Raw genomic sequence first — 23,102 nt, 5'->3', positions numbered from 1 at the left:
CTACACAATGCCATAGACAATCTACACAATGCCATAGACAATCTACACAATGCCATAGACAATCTACACAATGCCATAGATAATCTACACAATGCCATGGACAATCTACACAATGCCATAGACAATCTACACAATGCCATAGACAATATACACAATGCCATGGACAATCTACACAATGCCATAGAACATGTCACAATTTTAAACAGCCATCTAGTGGCTCAGAAAAAATTGGGCCCAAGGCCAAACTTACTTGCCGACCCCTGATCTACACAATAATAATAATAATAATAATAATAATAATAATAATAATACATTTATTTTATATGGCGCCTTTCATGGCACTCAAGGTCGCCGTACAACAACAAATCTAAAAAACAGCATAAAAAAACAATATATATTTGAAACCACGACCAAGGGAGAGGTGGACCGCCGGCTTGAGGCCCTGACGTCCATCACAACATCACAACTTCTGAGAGGTTTGGCCATGTCGAGAGAGGCAACATGAGGGAAGAGTTGCCAACCAGTGGAGGTGTGCAGAGGGTGTCTGGATCCCCAAGGAAGAGAACTCGTAAGAACATCAGCCAAGATATTTTTCAGCATCTTGTCACGACGACTATCAGAGTTCCTCCTGAAGAAAAGCTATATTGACACCTCTGCTCAGAAGGGTGGGGTCCCTGGAGTGCCTGGCTGCCTAGAACACAGCGGCGGCGTCACACAGCTCATCAGGGAGGCACGGGAAGGCGAAGGAGACCCGCTTGTATTATGGCTGGACTTTGCAAATGCATATGGATCCATGCCGCACAAACTGGTTGAGCTTGCCCTACAACGACATCATGTTCCCAGCAAGATCAAGGACCTAATTCTGGACTATTATGGTAAATTCAGGCTAAGAGTCACTGCTGGGTCCGGCCCATCAGACTGGCTTCGGCTTGAGAAAGGCATCATAACAGGCTTGAGAAAGGCATCATAACAGGCTTGAGAAAGGCATCATAACAGGCTTGAGAAAGGCATCATAACAGGCTGAGAAAGGCATCATAACAGGCTGAGAAAGGCATCATAACAGGCTGCACCATCTCAGTCATCCGCTTCGCCCTTGCCATGAACCTGCCGGCCTGCGCCCCCCAGTACCTAACTGACTTCCTCCCCCAGCATACCCCTTCTCCTCCCCCAGCATACCCCTTCCCGGAACCTGCGGTCCGCTGACATGGGCCTGCTGTCCACCCCCCGCACCAACCTACGGACCTTTGGGGACAGAGCCTTCAGCGTGGCTACACCTACTCTCTGGAACTCTCTCCCCATAGTGATCCGCAACGCCCCCACCCTGGACTCCCTCAAATCAGCCCTTAAAACCCATCTGTTCTCCAAGGCCTTTAGCCCCTAGTCACTGTTTTGCTTTGTTTGTTTTCTGTTTTGTCTGTCTGACCATTTCTTCAAAATTGTAAAGTGCCTTGGGTTTTATGAAAGGTGCTATACAAATCCAAGTTATTATTATTATTATTATTATTATTATTAAGTCAGCAGAGGTGGAATGCAGGGGCCCTTTGACCAAGACTGGAGTGCGACAGCCCCCAATAAGAGCATTCATGGACGACCTGACTGTCACTACTACATCTGTCCCGGGCAGCAGGTGGATACTCAAAGGCCTAGAGAAGCTCATCACCGGGGCAAGGATGAGCTGGAAACCTCCGGTTCCGGCCAACAGCTGTCCGTTACAGAGCAGCCAATCAAGATCTTTGACTGCAGCCTCAAAGATGCTCTCTCCATCCAGAAAACTAACAGCTAAGAGCTTGATGCCTGGCTCACCAAGGTGGACAAAACAAGGCCTGCCGGGGAGGTTCAAGGCCTGGATCTTCCAGTGGTTTATGCAGTGCCTATGACAACAGTCGAGACCCTGGAGAGAAAGGTCAGGTTCTCGCCCAACATCAGTGCCCGACCTCATTAATGCTCTTGTGGCTGAATGGGAGCAAATCCCCCCATCCATATTCTAAAATCTAGTAGAAAGTCTTCCCAGAAGAGTGGAAGCTGTTATAGCAGCAAAGGTGGGACCAACTCCATATTAATGGTTTTGGAATTAGATGCACAACAAGCACATATGGGTGGGATGGGTGCTGACACTAAGATTAGCACCAAGCATTTTGATTTAATACACATCGTGAGCTTAGAATGATCAGGTTCTATCTCCGTTTAGGGTAGTTCAGAGATATTGAGCGTTTTTACATTCCATTATGTTTTGCGAGATGGAACCTTTGTATTTTATTCATTACTAACTCAAAAATGTGAACATTTTAAAAATAACACCACACAGGCATTAATAAACACCTAATGGATCAGATTATGTAAAAAAACTAAATTTTGAGAAAAATGGAGATAGAACCTTATATTAACGTCACAACATTATAAATGAGAAATCAGACTTATCACACCTGTGCTTGGGTCCTCTCCCCAGGCGTCCAGGCTCATGGATGGGATGTTGTCACACAAAATAAACCCGTCTGGGTATTTCTCCAGACTGAAGGGGTCAAGGGGAACCTCTTTGACTTCACTGTTGTCACAGACGACACGAGACAGGGAGTGCCTTCGCAGCTCGGCCCTCTGCTGCAGCGTGAACACACCCTCACTCTCCCACCAGAACCTGCAACAACACAAACGTCATCAATTACAATATCCAATATTATCTGAAGAATGACAATGTTTACCCCTGTGAGTAAAAACAAAATTCTATCTTTGCACTCGATCAAATTTCAGGACCCTCCTTTCATGACCTTTCCTAGATATGTGCGTTCTACCACCCAGTATCCTTACATTTTCAAAATCACTTCAGGATAAGATAGTATAAAGCTGTTTTGCAGTTTTTGATTTTGGATTATGTCAAAGAAAATGTTGCTGTATTGTTTAGGTGCTTTTTGGTCTCTGTGATGGGGTTTAATTTTCCCCAAATGAAGGAAAGAGATTTTGCCTCCATTATTCAAGTTGCGTTATTTGTGTTTCGATCCACCTGTGTTGTGCTTGTATTGTAGGTGGCAGGTATGAGGTACAGTAATGACGAGATGTCATGATGAAAGCAAAAGTAACATTTTGGGGGGGTATTTTTGGAATATAAAACCCCATCTTGGAGACAGAAGAGGACTTCAGCAATCCAACAACATCCTAACTTTGATTAAAATAAGTCTACAGTGTGCCTGTGATTAATACGAGCACATGGACATCGCAGTGGGGTATACCTCAATGCCGCTGCTACAGTGGGGTATACCTCAATGCCGCTGCTACAGTGGGGTATACCCGCTGCTACAGCAAACACAAATGGTAAATGATAAATGGACTGACTTTACAATGGCCTCTCATTCACCCATTCACACACACATTCACACACCAATGGCGACAAGCTACCATGCAAGGCGCCGGCCCGCTCATTGGGAGCAATTTTGGGGTTAAGTATCTTAATAATTAATTAATTAATAATAATTATCTTGCCCAAGGACACTTCGACATGTGGCCAGCTGGGGCTTGAACCACCGATCTGCCAACCTTGCGATCATAAGACGCCAGCTCTACCTCCTGAGACACAGCCGCCCGTCCTCTGATCTAAACACAAGGTGTGAAGTGCACCACAAGCTGCGTCTCCTGAAGACACCCGCTTTCCCCTCTACTGTGTCCCTGAAGACACCCGCTTTCCCCTCTACCGTGTCCCTGAAGACACCCACTTTTCCCCTCTACTGTGTCCCTGAAGACACCCGCTTTCCCCCTCTACTGTGTCCCTGAAGACACCCGCTTTCCCCCTCTACTGTGTCCCTGAAGACACCCACTTTTCCCCTCTACTGTGTCCCTGAAGACACCCGCTTTTCCCCTCTACCGTGTCCCTGAAGACACCCGCTTTCCCCCTCTACTGTGTCCCTGAAGACACCCGCTTTTCCCCTCTACTGTGTCCCTGAAGACACCCACTTTCCCCTCTACTGTGTCCCTGAAGACACCCGCTTTCCCCCTCTACTGTGTCCCTGAAGACACCCACTTTCCCCCTCTACTGTGTCCCTGAAGACACCCGCTTTCCCCCTCTACTGTGTCCCTGAAGACACCCGCTTTCCCCTCTACTGTGTCCCTGAAGACACCCGCTTTTCCCTCTACTGTGTCCCTGAAGACACCCGCTTTCCCCTCTACTGTGTCCCTGAAGACACCCGCTTTTCCCCTCTACTGTGTCCCTGAAGACACCCGCTTTTCCCCTCTACTGTGTCCCTGAAGACACCCGCTTTTCCCCTCTACTGTGTCCCTGAAGACACCCGCTTTCCCCTCTACTGTGTCCCTGAAGACACCCGCTTTTCCCCTCTACTGTGTCCCTGAAGACACCCGCTTTCCCCCTCTACTGTGTCCCTGAAGACACCCGCTTTCCCCCTCTACTGTGTCCCTGAAGACACCCGCTTTCCCCCTCTACTGTGTCCCTGAAGACACCCGCTTTCCCCCTCTACTGTGTCCCTGAAGACACCTGCTTTCCCCCTCTACTGTGTCCCTGAAGACACCCGCTTTCCCCCTCTACTGTGTCCCTGAAGACACTCGCTTTCCCCTCTACTGTGTCCCTGAAGACACCCACTTTTCCCCTCTACCGTGTCCCTAAAAACTTATATTGCTACCTTGTACCGTTTCTCTGTTTCTCCAGTGTCTATATAAAAAACCCAAAAAGAAACTAGGTTTAGAGAGGTTTAAAAGGTTTTTCCTTCTATCAATGGCCCCGGGCCTGAGCTGGATTACTCTTCCTGCTACGACTGGTGGATTGATGATTCACTTGCTTAGTCAAATGTATTGATTGTAAGTCGCTTTGGAATAAGGCATCTGCTAAATGCCAAAAATGTAAAAAATGGTGACAAGAGCTGTGAAGTATGTTTAAAAAGAGAACGGTTTGCCTTATTAGCTTCCCTTATCATATAGATAGAAACATCTAGTTTACTGTAGCAGCTCTTGAATTGCAGAGATGAAGAGTGGAAGTGTTTTAAATATGGTTAATGATTATTTCATTTAAGCAATGAGACCAACTCCTATCTACTCTCACACCGTCATCAAGCATTGTCTCACAGCGCAGAGAAATCGGGAAATGTTTTAGCGCAGTCTGACATAAGCACGAGTTGGCTTTAATAACGTAACGTATCGCGACATTGTCACACCGTCGATCATCCTCTAATCTCTGACCTACTGTATTGTGGTGTGAATGTAAGCATCATATATATTTTATATTATTATTATTAGCAAGTAGGCTACCATTCTCCATAACTAGGGCTAACATATACTGTGTTTTAACATGCAAATGCATTAAAAAAAAAGACCTGTCCCCATCCCGAAGCATCCTCATCTGCTTTCCAATTAAGCATGAGAAGAGAGGTCCAGTCCTGGAGCCGTCCAGCGGTTCATCCACCAGGCCTCCCAGCCGCAGGTCAATGTTGTCAGGGTGACGGTACAGGTCCAGTAGTTTGACAACAACACTTGCGTCCCTGACAACCTTTCTGAAATCCTCTTGTGTATCGATCCTGTTGAGTCCACAGAACGTCCTCCAATCATTATATCCTGGAAAACATGAGAATGTGACTTCATTATGCTGACCCTTTCATAACAACAAAACAAAACATGTTTTAAACAGGGTTAGGTTAGGTAAAACAGGTTTTAAATGTCGACATCATTTAAAGATTTCGCATTTTACTTTTCCAGAGGTTCTTGGAGGTGGTTAGGACTACATGATTCTTTCAAGCTATTCGGTTGTTAAGTCGTGACGTGTTTCCGGGTCCAAAGTTGGCTGAGGCGCTCTCTTTGAAATGCCTCAGTAGTAATAATAATTCATTATATTTATATAGCGCTTTTCCGAGGCTCAAAGACGCTGACAAATATGGGAAAAATGGGAAAGTGCTGTGTCCCTTGTTGTATGAATAGATCCCAGTCTAAAAAACGATTGAACTGTCATTCTACCGCTGTAGTACACTGGTACTCTGGTGCTTTAGTACACTGGTACTCTGGTGCTTTATTACACTGGTACTCTGGTGCTTTAGTACACTGGTACTCTGGTGCTTTAGTACACTGGTACTCTGGTGCTTTAGTACACTGGTACTCTGGTGCTTTAGTACACTGGTACTCTGGTGCTTTAGTACACTGGTACTCTGGTGCAGGGAATTTCTGGTTTGGACCCGGAAATTGCTAAACGTCACGTTTGACGTCAGACTTAACAACCGAATAAGCACACAATTCAAACTGGTGGAAAATCCATCATGGTGGAAGTTCAGGGTCCCTGAGGAAATGTTGTTCTTTGTGAAGACACAGAAGTATGTAACACATTTCTGAATTATTTGTCATGGAGGGTGACTCAAGCTGTGAAGTGATGCCAAAAGCCGCCACAAGGTGGTGACAAGAGCGGTTAGGGATGTTTGATAAGAGAATGGTTTGCCTTGTCAGACAGGTTGGCAAAATCAAGTTAATTCTAGTAGCTCATGAATTAATCATGCTTTCACTCAAAGCACAGAGAAGTGAGGGAAATGATTAAGCGTGAGTCCGCTTTAATGATGCAACGTGTTGATTACAGAATTAAATGAGGGATTTTGAAATAAGATTTGAAGGTATACGTGTAGCAGACGTTCAATGTTGGAGATAACCCCCTGTTGTGTCTGACCTGGGAGTCCGTGGTCACGGCCCCGCTGCAGGTTGAGAGCGGCCAGGTCCAAGGCCTCTGGGATGTTCAGCACCACCAGCCTCTCTGTCAGCTCTTCTGTCAGCAGCTTGTCAGTCGACACGGCGGCTGCCGCTGTGCCCAACAGACCTCGCAGCACCGGCTCCAGCCCACCTTAGAGAGAGGAACACAGGAACAAGCTACACAATGCCATAGACAATCTACACAATGCCATAGACAATCTACACAATGCCATAGACAATCTACACAATGCCATAGATAATCTACACAATGCCATGGACAATCTACACAATGCCATAGACAATCTACACAATGCCATAGACAATATACACAATGCCATGGACAATCTACACAATGCCATAGAACATGTCACAATTTTAAACAGCCATCTAGTGGCTCAGAAAAAATTGGGCCCAAGGCCAAACTTACTTGCCGACCCCTGATCTACACAATAATAATAATAATAATAATAATAATAATAATAATAATAATAATAATAATACATTTATTTTATATGGCGCCTTTCATGGCACTCAAGGTCGCCGTACAACAACAAATCTAAAAAACAGCCACAAAATTCAAAACACAAAATACATAGGAATATACAGTATAAAACATAGCCAGCAGCAGAGCAGCACGGGAAAAGTAAATCAACACGGGTATGCCTGCGTAAACAGGTGGGTTTTGAGGTGGGTTTTGAATGAGATGATCGAATCAATGTTCCTGATGTCGGGGGGGAGGGAGTTCCAGAGGCGAGGGGCGGAGCGGCTGAAGGCTCTAAACCCCATGGTGGACAGACGGGCTGGGGGGACGGTCAGGTTGATGGAGGAGGCAGACCTGAGGGACCGGGTGGGAATGTTGATGTGGAGGAGGTCGGACAGGTATGGAGGGGCGAGGTTATGGATGGCCTTGAAAGTATGGAGAAGGATTTTGTAGTCAATGCGGTGTTTGATGGGGAGCCAGTGGAGTTGGTGTAGAATGGGGGTGATGTGACTGATGACAGGGGTTCTGGTGACAATACGGGCAGCAGCGTTCTGGACCAGTTGGATCTTGTGGAGCAGTTTGTGGGGGAGACCAAAGAGAAGGGAGTTACAGTAATCTAGGTGGGAAGTGACGAGGGAGTGGACCAGGATTGCGGCGCTGTTGGGAGTGAGTGAAGGGCGGAGGCGGTTGATATTACGAAGATGGAAGTAAGCAGACCGGATGGTGTTGTTGACGTGGGAGTGGAATGAAAGGGTGCTGTCGAGGACGACACCCAGACTCTTAACCTGGGGGGAGGGGGAAACCAAGGAGTTGTCTATGTTGAGGGTGAAACTGGGGTGCTTGGTGAGTGTGGATTTGGAGCCAATGAGAATTACCTCTGTTTTATTACTGTTTAGTTTGAGGAGATTTGAAGTGAACCAGGATTTAAGTTCATGTAGACAGGCACAGAGGGAGGAGGGAGGGAGGGTGGACGTGGGTTTGGAGGAAACGTAGAGCTGGGTGTCGTCCTCATAACAGTAAAGTGTTACCCAGCTGGGTAATCTGTATTTAATATGCCACAGTGCACTCGCTCAAAGAGGAGACATCATGAGAGAACACTGACCTGCTTTGAATAATCTCCAAGGACTGAAGAAAGTGTTGTGCAGGCTCAGAGAGGAGAAGAGATGGTGTTCCTGGAAGCTCTCGTTGAGCCTCCTGAGCAGCGTGGGTATGGTGGCATGGCCGAAGCGGAACGCTGCGGTAGCAAACACGTTGGAGGCTGACGGGTCTGTGATTGGATCATAGCCCCCATAGGGACCGACGTTGAGATCAAAAGCCTCTCTTCCAATGATTTTTGGAACATAATCCCTTATGGTGATAATCTGGGAGAGAAAAACAACAACAACAACAACAACAACAACAGAAAAGAATAGACCTTTAGATAGTGTATCTTCCACAAAAAGAAAAACGTACAACAAAACAACTTGCAATCTATAATTCTGACATATGAGGAGTGTTCATTTCCAGCAGTTTAGGTGGAATAGGGTAAAGGAGCTTTATTATACCAGCTTGATATGTTTGTCTCCACATATTTTTGATATTCTTTGATTGTGATGCAATCACTTTACCAGTGTATAGTTTTTATTTATTCATGTCATTTACCTGTATTATAGAGGTATTATAGAGGTATTATAGAGGTACACAACTGGCTGAATTGTTATTGGCTGAAAAGATGCTAAAACAACACGTGGCTATTTTGTGTTTTCTTCACTTTCTTCACAAGACATTTACAGCCCAGTGTAGCGTTACAGTGAAAACATCTTTAATAAGGGCTAAATTATATAAAACCAAATATGAACTAAACCAAAATTAATTTGTGATTGACATCAAACAATACACTTATTTTAATTACTTAGCATGAGCACTTTGAGCTGCAACGTTTGCAGGAAAAGCGCTATACAAATAAATGTTATTATTATTATTACTTTCTTGTATCATTGGACAGCCCTAGTTTCCATAATAGACAGTGGGACTTGTTAGGATATATTTTTCAAAGGTCCTATTGTCCATTCTCCAGCACCAGCTGCTTAAGTCATGATGTTACATATCTTATCAGTTTTCCTGTTTTAATATGCACATCATGAGTATTGTATCCTAAGAACACATACGACCCATTGTAAGCTACTGTCTGGGAACTGTCTGATGACCATGAATCCAGGTGTTGTAAGAACCGATAAAAAACTCTCACGTCTAAAAGCCAATGCACACGGCCCCGATTTTGTCGCACCGCCGAATTCGATTCCATTGTTTTGAATGAGACAATGCACACGGCGTGCGATGCGATATTATCGCACCACAACATTCGATTCTCCATTCACACCAATTGAAATAATTCAAAGAATTGAGAATCGAATGTTGTCGTGCGATAAAATCGCACGCTGTGTGCATTGGGCTTAACACAAGACAACACTCCATTCATAGTTTTAAAACATTCTAATAGGCCATTCAGCTCTTACATCATAGTGGCCAAAAGGGGAAGAACTCTGTGTCTTGTGAAAGTATATAATGTAATGTAATCTGAAGAAGAACACCTTTTTCTGAGACCACCTCAGGTTAAGGTGCAACTCTGTACTACACGTGTGATCTTCAATAAACGTCCATTTGTGCGATAGAAAACATCTCTCCTCTTTCTTGGAGCAGTCAACCAAAATAACTGATTATTCTGATTTTAATTCCAACAGACTTGCCTGGTGCAGCGCTCCAATGATCTTGCGGGTCTCTTGATAGATGGTCTCTGAGCTCCAGTGGGCGTTGAGGTCCTCCAGAGCCTCTGCTATCCGGTTGTGTTCCCTCACCCACAGCGTGTGCAGTGCTGCCAGGGGCAGGATCTCGTTCACCCTGCTGTCTCCAGCCAGGAAGCACTCCACCCTCGGCCCTCTGGGGTCGGCTGGGTTCTGAAAACATGCAGACGGGCTGGTGGAGACGGAAGGCAGGTACGCTCTGCCGTGTGGGTCTGTGAGTCCAGGATTGACGGCCAGTTGACCCCGGGGGCTTGACAGGTTCCGGAGGGCACTCTGTAAAAACAGGGTGTGGCCGTACACAGTGGAGGCGTCCAGGAAAGGTGATTGAGTTCATTTGTTGCCGCTGTAGCGTGTGTCTGGTGTCGGCCACAGCGGGCGGGACGTGGCCAGAGAAGCAGGCAGGCGAGGAGCGGAAAAACGTCAGACAGCTTTTGTTCCTGGACAACACGTCCTGAGGGAGAGTCTGCAGCAGAGAGAAGATAATTACAGACTGTATGTGACACGGTCTGTTGAAAGGGGCCGCATGTCGGCAACTCTCGCGCAAATTAAATGGTAAATGGACTGCACTTATATAGCGCCTTTTTTGCTGCTCCAAAGCTGCTCCAAAGCGCTTTACAACGGCCTCTCATTCACCCATTCACACACACATTCACACACCAATGGCGGCAGGCTACCATGCAAGGCGCCGGCCCGCTCACTGGGAGCAAATTTGGGGTTCAGTGTCTTGCCCAAGGACACTTCGACATGTGGCGAGCCGGGGCTAGAACCGCTGATCTGCCAACCTTGTGATCATTAGACGGCGACTCTACCTCCTGAAACACAGCCGCCCACACAATGAACAAAAAGCTTCTTCCTTTTTTCTTTTTTAAAAAAATGTGTTTTCCATTGTTTTTGCATATTACAAACGTTGAAGTGTTGAAGAGCCCACTTGATATACTGGTTGAGTGATACATGGCTTGTAAAACAAACTTACATTTTAGGACGTGTTCAAAAGCAAGGACTGTGTGATCATCTAGTTATGTGTAGTTATGTGTTTTTAGCATGTTGATGTTCTATCAGCATGTTGTGATGTGAATGAGACAATGCACACGGCATCGGGATCCGATGTAATGTTCAGACTTTTGTTATAAAAAATGTGAACACATTTCCGCATTGTTGAAAATCAATGACACATCGCTAGTCAACTAACACAGCTTGTTCTGTGAGCCTGCTAACAATGTAATGTATTGTTGTATGTATGTTTGGCTTGAGTAGTGAGTTTGTGTTGTGATTCTCAACAACGTTGAAACGTAGTTTGTGTGTTTATCAGGGCTCTCAAGTCTCACGCATTGGGCGTGAGACACACGGGCGTGTGAGCGTGTGAACGGGTTGAAATGCGTGTGTCTCACGCCCAATGCGTGAGACTTGAGAGCCCTGGTTTAAAAAGAAAAGTCTGAACATTTGTTTGGTTGTCGATATGAGGACCAAGAGGACTAGAACGTGTCACAATTATCTGTGGGATATGAATGTCCTCTAAGCCAGTAGTGACCAGGTGTCATACAGACCAAATTAAAACACTCCCTGCATCAGAATAATGAAATGCAATTCGGTTGTTAAGTCTGACATCAACAGAAATTTAGCAATTTCCGGGTCAAAAAATAAATTTCCCCGCACCAGAGTACCAGTGTACTAAAGCGGTAGAATTTCAGTTCAATCGTTTTTTAGACTCGGATCTATTCATACAACAAGGGACACAGCACTTTCCCGTTTTCCCCATATTGTCAGCGTCTTTGAGCCTCGGAAAAGCGCTATACAAATATAATGAATTATTATTATTACTGCGGCATTTCGAAGAGAGCGCCTCAGCCAACGTTGGACCCGGAAACACGTCACGACTTAACAACCGAATTAGATACTGTAGCTTGAGCTTCAAAACTTGTCCAAATGAGAATGAATTAATTCATGTTGACTGTATTATAGAAGCACTAAATGTACCATTTAGAATTAGAAAAATACCTTTGGCGTTGGAAATTATTCCAGTTATTGACCTAATGTAAAATGTTGACATAAGATGATGTCTTTTCCCATTGTACTTCTTAAATAGCAAGAGATTCGGATTATTTCACAAAATATATGTATATATTATACTGTATGAATATGTTACACGTTCGTGTTTTGGTCCGCATGTCGGCATCCGATTTAATGTTCGGATTTTTCTTTCATTTCCATGTTGTTGAAAATCAATGACACATCACTAGTCATAACACAGCTTGTTTTGTGAGCCTGCTAACTATGTAAAGTAGTGTTATAGTTAACTAGGTAGCAGGATTACTCTGAAGCCACTGCACTGCAGTATTTTGGCTTGACTAGTGAGTTTGTGTTGTGATTCTCAACAATGTTGAAATGAACGTGTTACATATGGTAGAATATGGAATGTTAAAGAAAGAAATCCCCAAAACAGGAAGAGAAAGACAACTGTGATTGGTTAGGGGGATCATAAGACAACTGTGATTGGTTAGGGGGATCATAAGACAACTGTGATTGGTTAGGGGGATCATATGATGAGGGGTGAGGAGTTACCTCAATAGGGAAGCAGGGGTTTATGTTTTCACATATGCTCAAACAGTCCAGTCCTCCCAAGAAAGCAGCTTTGCTTGTGCTCTGAGGAGTGAAGGATATGTCATGGTCTATGTACTGGCCCCAGTCCACCAGCATCTGAGAATAGGCACAGTCTTCCACAGTTCCTTTCCTGGTGCTCTGCATCATGTTCTTGCTGACTTCCCGTACCTTAATACAGTTAATACATTAAATCAGTACCTATTAATACAGTTAATACATTAAATCAGTACCTATTAATACAGTACCTATTATTGGATATATTATTATTTGGATGACAGGGCTGATTGCGGACAGGTGTCAGTAATCAGCCTCGTTATCCAACTGGTCTATTTAACCTTGGTGTGTTTGTTCCCCCTGGCAGTGAACGAGGCAGAGACAAGCTGCCAGATGGAGAGAGACACTGTGTGTCAGTGAGCGAGTCCCGAAAGGGCGTATTAGTATTTGTTTGTTACACGTCAGTGACGTGCTGAGCTGTACAGAGAAATTAGGGGTCTAATTAATTTTTAGATGACTAATAGGCACAGTCTTCCACAGTTCCTTTCCTGGTGCTCTGCATCATGTTCTTGCTGACTTCCCGTACCTTAATACAGTTAATACATTAAATCAGTACCTATTAATACAGTGAGAACAAGGAGCATCGACTCAGAATTGGAGATATGTTGCTCTCCCCATTTTCACAGAGGACATAACACTGAAGTAAAATGTCATAAACTGTAGTTTCATTTGCTGTCATTTCCAGGGAAATCATAGGACCAGACAAGTACTCTTATGATGGATCTCTAGATCACCAGCCTTTTTGAAAAATGGTCTTGTTGACTAAGCTGTGAATGTGTCTTCATAATCATGACCCATTGTATAATTAATGAATGGTCTCGTCTTAACAAAATCAGTTGATGCACATGTGGGGAGCATGGCACGTTCTGGCCTGCAGGTGGAGCCAGACTGTGGTGGAGGGTGGATGACAGGGCTGATTGCGGACAGGTGTCAGTAATCAGCCTCGTTATCCAACTGGTCTATTTAACCTTGGTGTGTTTGTTCCCCCTGGCAGTGAACGAGGCAGAGACAAGCTGCCAGATGGAGAGAGACACTGTGTCAGTGAGCGAGTCCCGAAAGGGCGTATTAGTATTTGTTTGTTACACGTCAGTGACGTGCTGAGCTGTACAGCGAAATTAGGGGTCTAATTAATTTTTAGATGACTAAGAAATCTAAGTTTCTTTGTAGGACAATCTACTCTGTATATTGCAAGTGTATCTAGATTTCGGGCGGAGAAGCGGCGAACAAGCAACGCCAGCGTGCTCTCTCGACCGGCATTTTTTGAAAAGTGAACTTTAGAGATTACCAGAGGAAGTTGGAACCCGTTATAGAGCTGCCCGCGGTTCCAGCCCCTGGGCTGCCTTTCTCCATCCTCATACTCTGCTGGAAGCCATCTGGCCAAGGCGCTGTTGGCTGCTCCCCAGAGAGGGTTCTGTCTGAAAAACATGTCTTAGTATTTACAAGATATCCCATAACTGGGATATATTGGGTGAGAAAGCAGATCATGAGAATTTTCTATCAGTCCATTGTTGAAAGTGTAATCAGATATGGAATAATTGTGTGGTTTGGCAACTTAACTGTACAACAAAAAAACAGACTAGTCAGCATTCACAAAACCACTATGAAAATTGTAGGTGAAAGAGACTATGTGATCCTAAATAAACTATATGAAAAAGCTGTCCTGGACAAGGCTAACAAGATAATCGCAGACCCCCAACATCCGCTCTCCACAGAATACGAAGTTCTCCCCCTAGGTAGAAGGCTTCGCATGCCAAGATGTAACTATAAGCTCTTAAAACTATCATTTGTCCCATTCTCCATTAAACTAATCAATTCTCTCAAGCAGAAACGATGATTAGGACATGATCACCAGCACCTGCACTTTATCTTAGACACCACTTGAAGGGCCATGTGCAATATTCGAAAACACCACTTGAAGGGTTATGTGCAATATATATTTATACCAAATGATGCCATGTCCAGGTGGAAACTGCTGCCAATGTCACTCAATGTTTGTTGCTGTCCTGTTGTTTACTTTGTCTACTGTATGTATCGTCACTGTTGCACTTGAAGCATGAAAGTACCATGCCCAAGACAAATCTCCCCTCGGGGACAATAAAGTTAAATCAATCAATAACACAACACCGGTGTGTACTGTATGCCATCTTTAATCTCTAATTGGTTTGCCAACCAACACAGTTTTTTTGCAAGCTTGATCCAGTTATGGTGCTTTAAAGTAACCCTGCTGATTGGGTGAAAGTTAACATTGTAGTGGTGTGCCAGAGACCCATGCCTCCAGGGGATTGTGTCCACATACTGTTGTCCATATAGTGACATATAGCATAGTATATATATATATATATCATTCAGCTTTGCCGACTCCATGTGACAGCAGCTGGTGGAACCGGGAACAAGTCATCAGCCGATCAAATGTTCAGACTTATATTCTGGAAAGTGTAAATACATTCCAGCGTTGTTGAGAATCAATGACACACTCGCTAGATAACCAACACAGCTTGTTTTGAATGAATGAATGAATGGTCTTTATTGTCATTAATACAGTACAGGTACCATACAACGAAATTTAGGAGGGGGGGCTCCCCTGGTGCTTGGAAAAAAGACTAAAAACAAGCGAGCCAAGGGTAAAACAAGAGAAAAGAGCTGATTGACATAAATAAGGCTATGTACACTATCTACTATACTACTATACTATACAATAAAACACTGTGCTGTACACTATGCTATGATATAAATATCCTAACTTTTTCCTATATCTGAACCTTATGTACACATGGGTTTTCATATTGCACATAATATTTGTTGCACATTCATTAAAGTGTGGCAGTTAGCAGGTTTAGAATGTTCACAGTTGTAATACAATATTGCACTTATGTTTACAATCTAGTAGCTGCCATCAAATTGTCTAGATTGTCCAGAGCCTAGAACCTAGGTCTTTGCTGTGTTCAGGGCCTGAATGGCCCTAGGGTAGAAGCTGAGCTTCAGTTTGTTTGTCCGTGCAAACATGGTCCTGAACCGCCTGCCTGAGCGCAGCCGAACAAAGTGTTCGTTCCCAGGGTGGGATGGGTCCCTGGAGATCTTGGAGGCCTTCCTGAGGCAGCGTGTGTTGTACAGCTCTTCCAGAGAGGGGAGGGGGGCGCCGATGATCTTCTGGGCCGATCTCACGACTCTCTGTAGCGCTTTCCCCTCTGCGGCTGTGCAGCTGAAGAACCACACGCAAATGCAGTAGGTGAGGATGCTCTCCACTGTGCAGCGGTAGAAGGTCACAAGCAGCTCCTGTCTGAGGTGGTAGTTCCTGAGGACTCTCGAAGTAGAGCCGCTGTTGTGCCTTCTTGGAGCCCCCCCTCCTAAATGTCGTATGGTACCTGTACTGTATTAATGACAATAAAGACCATTAATTCATTTCTTGTACATATTACTTTATATTTGATACATGTTTAAATATGGGAAGTACTTTATAGACACGTACACTTTCTGTTATATTTGTGTTTCTTTATTTTTGGGGTTGAAAACCATTGCTTCTTTCGTGTAACGTCAGAGGTCCAACTCGGTGTCGCGTAGCCATGCCCGCATCTCTGGTTCTAGGTCGAAGAGGCTGGCTTCTGAGGGTGGTCTATATAAGGGGCAGATGGTGATTATGTGGTCGGCGGTCTGCTCTGGGTCACCGCACTCGCATGCCGCACTGTCCGCCAGGCCCCACGCCTTCATTGATGTTTTAAAGCGACCGACACCAGTTCGTAGACGGTTCAGTGTGGTCCATTGCCGGCGTGGTAGGTTGTCTCCTCCAATGGCGCCATCTCCTGGGTCCCAGATGTAGCGGTGGATTCGGGAGGGCCCGGCTGACTCCCGCTCCTGCTTCCAAGCTGCTGCCAACCATGCATCTCTGGAGATGTCCTCAGAGGTGGAGTTGAGCATGGCTTGTGCTGCCTTGTTGTAAGGGTGGCGGGTCTTGAGTCGGCTTGGAGGTGCTGGTGTTATGGTGGTGTTGTGCAGGATGTGCCAGTCATGCTTTTGTGCCTTCCTGGCCAGGGCGAGGGTGGCAGCCTCCCGTCGGAGGCCGGCCGGTGCTATTCCCGCGAGGACTGGCAAGAGGGACACAGGGTAGGCTTCAAGCATCCAGTAATTATTCTGAGGGAGGTATTGATAGCCACGTCGACCTTTCTCGCATGAGGGCTTCTGCTCCAGACTGGGGCGCAGTATTCCGCTGCAGAGAAGACCAGGGCTTGGGTGGATATTCTTAGCATCTTAGCGGAGGCTCCCCAGGTTGTACCAGCAAGGCGGCGGATCAGCGCGGCCCTGGATGTCACTTTGGCCTTGACTTCTTCCAGGTGTTGTTTGAAGGATAATGTCCGATCCAGGCGCACTCCAAGGTACTTCGGGGCTTGCTGGACCTCCAGACATTTGTTGTCAACGCACACCTCAAGTTCCCTCCTGGCTTCTCTGGTGCTAAGGTGGTATGCCGCTGCGACTGTCTTTCCGACACTGAGTTGTAGACGCCACCTTCGAAGGTATGCTATCAGTGTGCCTATGTCTACGTTAAGACCCTCTTCCTTCGCCTTCCACGTTGGTCGGCTCAGCATGATGGCAAGATCGTCTGCGTAGCCATACTTTCTAGATGCTGTATCAGGTAGGTCGTGGATGTAAACGTTGAACAGCATCGGCGAGAGAACAGACCCCTGCGGTACCCCGTTCCTCAGTCTTCTGAGCCTACTGCACTGGCCACTGCTGGTCTGTAAGATGAAGCTGCGGTTGGAAAGTGTCTCCATGATGAACTTCACCATGTGGCGGTCCGGTATTGTCCTCAGCAGCTTCAGGTGAAGTCCCCGGTGCCACACGGTGTCGTATGCAGCAGTCAGATCCAGGTACACTACCCCAGCTTTCTCATTGTCCTGGAAGCTGTCCTCGATGTCCTGACAGAGTAGTGTTACCTGGTCTGCTGTTGATCTTCCACGACGGAAACCAGCTTGTTCCCGTGGGAGCTGTGAGTCCACCACTGGCTCGATGCGGCTATGGATCATCCTCTCCAAGATCTTAAATGGGACACAGAGCAACGAGATTGGTCTGTACGACTTGGGGTCTTCTGCAGGTTTATTTGGCTTTGGCAGAGCTATGACAGAGGCACGGCGCCAAGTCTTTGGGAGCTTTAATCTCCGGTAGCATGATGTATAGAAAGCACAGAGCCAGCCAGATGTTGTTGTGCTCTGGTGGATGACGAACTCCGGGTGGATGTTGTCACGGCCAGGGGATTTGCCTGGCTTGAGCTTGCTCATGGCCTCACTGAGTTCCTCTGCTGTGAATTCTCCCGAGAGGTTGGAATCGACACTGGCCGCTCCCGAGATGCAGGACACCTCACGCGATGTCAGTCGGGCAAAGTCTTTGTCAGCATCCGGGAAGCGGCCGTTCTTCAGGAGCTGGGATGCGATGGCATTTGCTGTCTGATTTTGTTGGGGGGGGGGGGGGGGGGAATATAGAAAAGAACAAATGTACAGAACAAGACTAACAAACAGCTTCTTCCCCCAGATGATCAGACTCTTGGAACAAGCCCACTGTAGACAGTTGACTCACTAACGGCACCGCTGCCTTGTCTTACCTGCATTAATGGCAAGGAAAGTTTATTTGTATAGTACATTTCATACAACAGGGGCAATTCAAAGTGCTTTGCATATTGCAAGAAATACTGAAAAAGGATATTATTTGTATAGCACATTTCATACAACAGGGGCAATTCAAAAAAATGCTTTACATGTCTTAACAAATAATGTCACAAATAAACTTGAAACTGTAATCTGTCCATCAGTCAGAGTTTAAATATTCAAGCAGTGCAGCTCCATCCTGTTGATGTTCCTGGAACACACGAACAGGTGGCTGAACACACGAACAGGTGGCTGCACGTTCTTTAACAAATCATATCACAAATAAAATACTGCATCTGTCCGTCAGTCTGAGTTGAAATATTCAAGCAGTGCAGCTCTCACACCAGCTCCTTCCTGTTGACGTTCCTGGAACATACGAACAGGTGGCTGCACATTCTCCATCACTGGAGGGTCTGGCATGTAGCGGTCCCCATGCTCCTCACAAATGTTGTGCAGTACACAACAGGCCATCACAATTTTTTTGGTGAGGTCCAATTGACAGTCATTCCTCTTTAGGAGACACCTCCATCTACCTTTCAGCCTTCCAAAGGATGTCTCCACAACTGCCCTAGCACTGTTTAGCCTGCCATTATAAATGTGTTGCTCCTGGGTCAGTCGGCCTGTATCAGAAAAAGGCTTCATCAGCCATGGTTGCAGAGGGTACGCAGGGTCTCTAATTAGGTAGTGTCCTATGTCACGTCCTGAGATGTTTGCGGTGTGCTGATTAAAAAATTGTCCATCAGTCACAATTTCCCACAAATGAGACTGCCTCAGAACCCGTGAATCATGGACACTCCCAGGAAAACCAACACAAACATCCCAGAACAGACCCTTGCCATCAACAACACCCTGAAGTATGATTGAATGCCATCCCTTTCTGTTATAATAGTCACGTGGGAACGCTTCAGGTGCTATTATGGGGATGTGGCTGCCATCTATCGCTCCAACGCATCGAGGTGCCCTCCACCTGTTGCCGAAAAATGTAATAATAATAATACATTTATTTTATAAGGCGCCTTTCATGGCACTCAAGGTCGCCGTACAACAACAAATTTAAAAAAACAGTTACAAAATTCTAAATACAAAATACATAGAAATATACAGTATAAAACATAGCTAGCAGCACAATAGGGATACGCCTGCGTAAACAGGTGGGTTTTGAATGAGGAAATTGAAACAAAGTTCCTGATGTCGGAGGGTAGGGAGTTCCAGAGGCGAGGGGCGGAGCGGCTGAAGGCTCTAAACCCCATGGTGGACAGACGGGCTGGGGGGACGGTCAGGTTGATGGAGGAGGCAGACCTGAGGGACCGGGTGGGAATTTTGATGTGGAGGAGGTCGGACAGGTATGGAGGGAAGAGGTTATGGATGGCCTTGAAAGTATGGAGAAGGATTTTGTAATCGATGCGGTGTTTGATGGGGAGCCATCTCCATCAATTTACGGGAATCAGGGGTCTTAATGTGGTCAGGAAGCAGCACCTTATTAACTGCATTGCAGAAATCCTGCACACAAAGACAAACAGTAGAAATGCCAATGCCAAAAAGGTGACTGACACTCCTGTAATCATTGTCGGTGGCCAGTCTCCACAGGGCGACGGCAACCCCTTTAGACACAGGTACAGATAACCGGTAGTTGGTGGTCTTCCTTTGCAGGACACGGCCTAGGCGACGACAGATGTAGGTGAAGGACTCCCGGGACACCCGAAAGTTCCTTATGAACATGTCATTGTCATTGTCAACACCTAATTGTTTTCAGGATATCCTGTATGTAAACAGATACATCTTTAATTTTTTGTTAAAGCAAAAAGTGAGTTCACTGTGTAAAAAAAAGAAAACACAAAACAACCCTCCAAAGTACTCTTGTAAACTATTTTCTGAAACAAAAATTGTATTTCAAAACCTTAGTCTGAAAATGCACCAATTGTCTGAGAGTAAAATCTCTGATATCTCAGCTAGTTTGTTCCTGATGCTATTAATATTTAGGTGAGCAATTTTTAGCCCCTTTTTTGGTAAACTGTGTAGTGAAGTGCTAGTGTTTAACATGGGGTGTGTCAATCTGTATGAGGTAGAGTGTGTGAACAGACATATGTTTACCTGATTCAGCTTTTACTCTAGTCTAAAATGGCTTTGGTTGCCTTGGTGTGCTGGCGCGGGGGTGAACAATTAGCCTGTCATGTCGCAGGTAGGCAATGTCCCCCCTCTCTCTCGCAGCTCTCAGGTCAGGCATCAGTTCCTTTCTTTTTCTTCTTACGGGTCAAATCCTAACTTGAGATCTGCAGAAAGATTTATAGTGCCCTGTCCAAGTAATTGGACAGTGAAACATTTGTTCTTCTTTAGAGATTCTCAGGTTTTGTTTGATGGTATTTGTGTATATATTGGTTTCACCATTCAGAAATTACAACACTATTTACATTCAGCCCTATGTAATATCTTTGGTCAGCTTTTCACAATTCCGAAGTATTAGGTGAGTGACAATAAATACTACCGACTTTACTTTTTGGCAAAGTTCCAGTTCATGGTGTGAGTAAAACAACATAGGCCACCAGGGTATCAACTATTATGAATGTATAACAAGAGACGTAATTATACTTCAAAATAAGCTCTTTAATAGCTGTAACAGAACAATTGAACCACTTTAAACATATGTGATCACTCTGAATCAGAACATTCTGCCTCACTAGATTCTGAATCCTCCTCTCCCTCCTCCTCATCTCCCTCCTCACTCTCATCTTCCTCCTTGTCTTCAGCTGGCCCTGGTGCAGATAGATTCATTGGGAGAGCAGGTTGTGTGTGGCGGACAGCACGACAGTGACCACCCACCGGCTCCCAGCCATGTCCGAGGGGCGAGGGGTGGTGCTTATGCACATAGGCATGTGACTATGTGGGCCCGGACCAGTTTCTCGAAGCACTTCATGATGATTGGTGTGAGTGCCACCGGGCGGTAGTCGTTTAGGCAGCTCACCGTGCTTTTCTTCGGGACTGGGATGATAGTTGAGGTTTTCAGGCAGGGTGGGATGGTGGCCTGGGACAGGGACTGGTTGAAGATGTTGGTGAAAACCCCGGCCGTCCCTCAGCACCCGTCCCAGGACGCCATCCGGCCCTGAGGCTTTTCTGGGGTCCACCGCCTTCAGCACGCGTCTCACTTCATGCTCTGTGAGGGTGAGGCTGCTGAGAGCTGGAGAGAGTGGTGTTTGTGTTGTGGTTACCTCCGTTCGCCCCTGGTCGAACCGGGCGTAGAAGGAGTTCAGCTTTTCCGCCAGCAGGGGGTCGTCCTCCGCGGCTGTGAGCCTGTTGGCTCTGAAGTTTGTCATGTGCTGAACCCCCTGCCACACCCGCCTGGAGTCGCTCTGTCCACTACTGATGACGTCATGTAGCCGCGCCAATGCTAAGCTAGCATCTGCGCTTGGTGCGATGTAAACAGCTGTTATGTACACCGCGTTGAATTCCCTCGGGAGGTATGTGGGTCGGCATTTAACAGTCAAGTATTCCAGGTCTGGGGAGCAGTGGCTACTTAGTTTTCGTGTTTAAGCACCAGCTGTCCTTCGTAGATATAATGAGGCCGCCTCCGCGCGTCTTCTCACTAAGCAATGTCCGGTCAGCTCGGTGAAGCGAGCGGCCCTCTAAGCCGACCGCAGAGTCGATGATGGTAGCGTTGAGCCAGGTCTCTGTGAGAATAATCACACAGCTATCTCCCACGGTGTTGTTGGAAGCAACCTGCAGTCTCAGTTCGTCCATCTTGTTAGCGAGTGATCTCACGTTGGAGAGGAATATACTCGGCAAAGCTGGCTTGTCCGGGCTTGTTCTCAGCCTAGCTAGCAGGCCTCCCCTGCGGCCTCGGCGTTGTTTACGGTCTCGACGCCGACGTTTGCGTCTGAGAGGCGGGATCGCGTACCATTGTTCTCCCGGTGTCCGAGCGATATCGTGTGGGATCTGCTGTTGCTTCAGGAAATCCGCTGTTACTGTCTTCTCGTTTTGCGCACCAACTTCTAGTAAGTCTAGTCTGCTGTAGGTACTATTTACACAACAGTTCCCCGTAAGTACTGACATAAAAATGTACATACAAATGTGTTTAAAAACGCTAAAAAGCACCGACGTCGGTAGCCCCTCCAGCCTCGCGTGTGATCGCGCCGCCATCTTTTTCCATCTGAGCATGTGCAATGTGGACAAAAGCGAAATCCTTGTAGAGAGATCTTGCCGCGTTGAAGTTACCCTCTGCTTCATTGGGATGTTGGATTATTCTAACGAAAACGCTCAGCTTGGCGGTGGTCCACTCATGAAAGGCAGGATACTGGATGTTCTCAGAGAGAGGGACCATAGAATGGCATTCTGGTACATTCCGAAACAGCAGCTCCAATGTTCTCATGTTTAGTTTAGTTTATTAGTTTATGATGTCGTGGACAGTCCCCATTAATTAACTGTAACAACAGTAAATGGAGCAGCTTTAGCCTACATGGCTAATTTCCAGCCGTAGTCCCCGGGCCAGTTGACAATAGGCTCCCTAAAATAAAATTCATTAGTTTAAAAAATTACAATTGCAGCAAACACAAACAAATGGAGCAGGACATACAATTGGAGCAAGCACAAACATGCCGGGGAGACAAGACATTCAAGCACAAATGGCAGCAACATCAATACAGTACATTGAGATTGAGATTGAGATAACGTTTATTGCCACTATGCATTACACATATAGGAATTTGCTTCGTCACCACAGCAAGTGCGTTTATACTTTTTTTCACATATCAAAAACCAGGACAACACAACAACAACACAGGGCAGACAACAGTGCATTGGATAGTGCGGTATAAAGTAAAGTGCAGTGCAGAGTTTTTTACAGTGAGTCCAGTTCAGTCCTGGGCAGACTTGGGGGCGGGGGGGGGGGGGGGGAGCCAGAGTCATTTAACAGCC

At 45.9% G+C, this 23,102-nt stretch overlaps 1 pseudogene across 1 annotated transcript; it reads right to left on the bottom strand.

Annotated features, from left to right (window-relative positions):
• Positions 1–1,860: 1,860 nt before the first annotated feature.
• LOC308151735 (thyroid peroxidase-like) lies at positions 1,861–19,916 on the bottom strand (annotated as a pseudogene). The gene is made up of 8 exons: positions 19,749–19,916; positions 17,343–17,999; positions 9,862–10,378; positions 8,238–8,496; positions 6,635–6,805; positions 5,307–5,544; positions 2,424–2,632; positions 1,861–1,871 (listed from the first exon to the last, which is right to left on the bottom strand). The product of its transcript is annotated as a thyroid peroxidase-like (transcript).
• Between the last annotated feature and the right edge of the window lie 3,186 nt (positions 19,917–23,102).

The sequence above is a fragment of the Nansenia antarctica genome, assembly GCF_963989245.1.
Source record: "Nansenia antarctica genome assembly, chromosome: 2".
Lineage (NCBI taxonomy): Eukaryota > Metazoa > Chordata > Actinopteri > Argentiniformes > Microstomatidae > Nansenia > Nansenia antarctica.
This window is presented reverse-complemented; position numbering and strand designations above follow the sequence as displayed.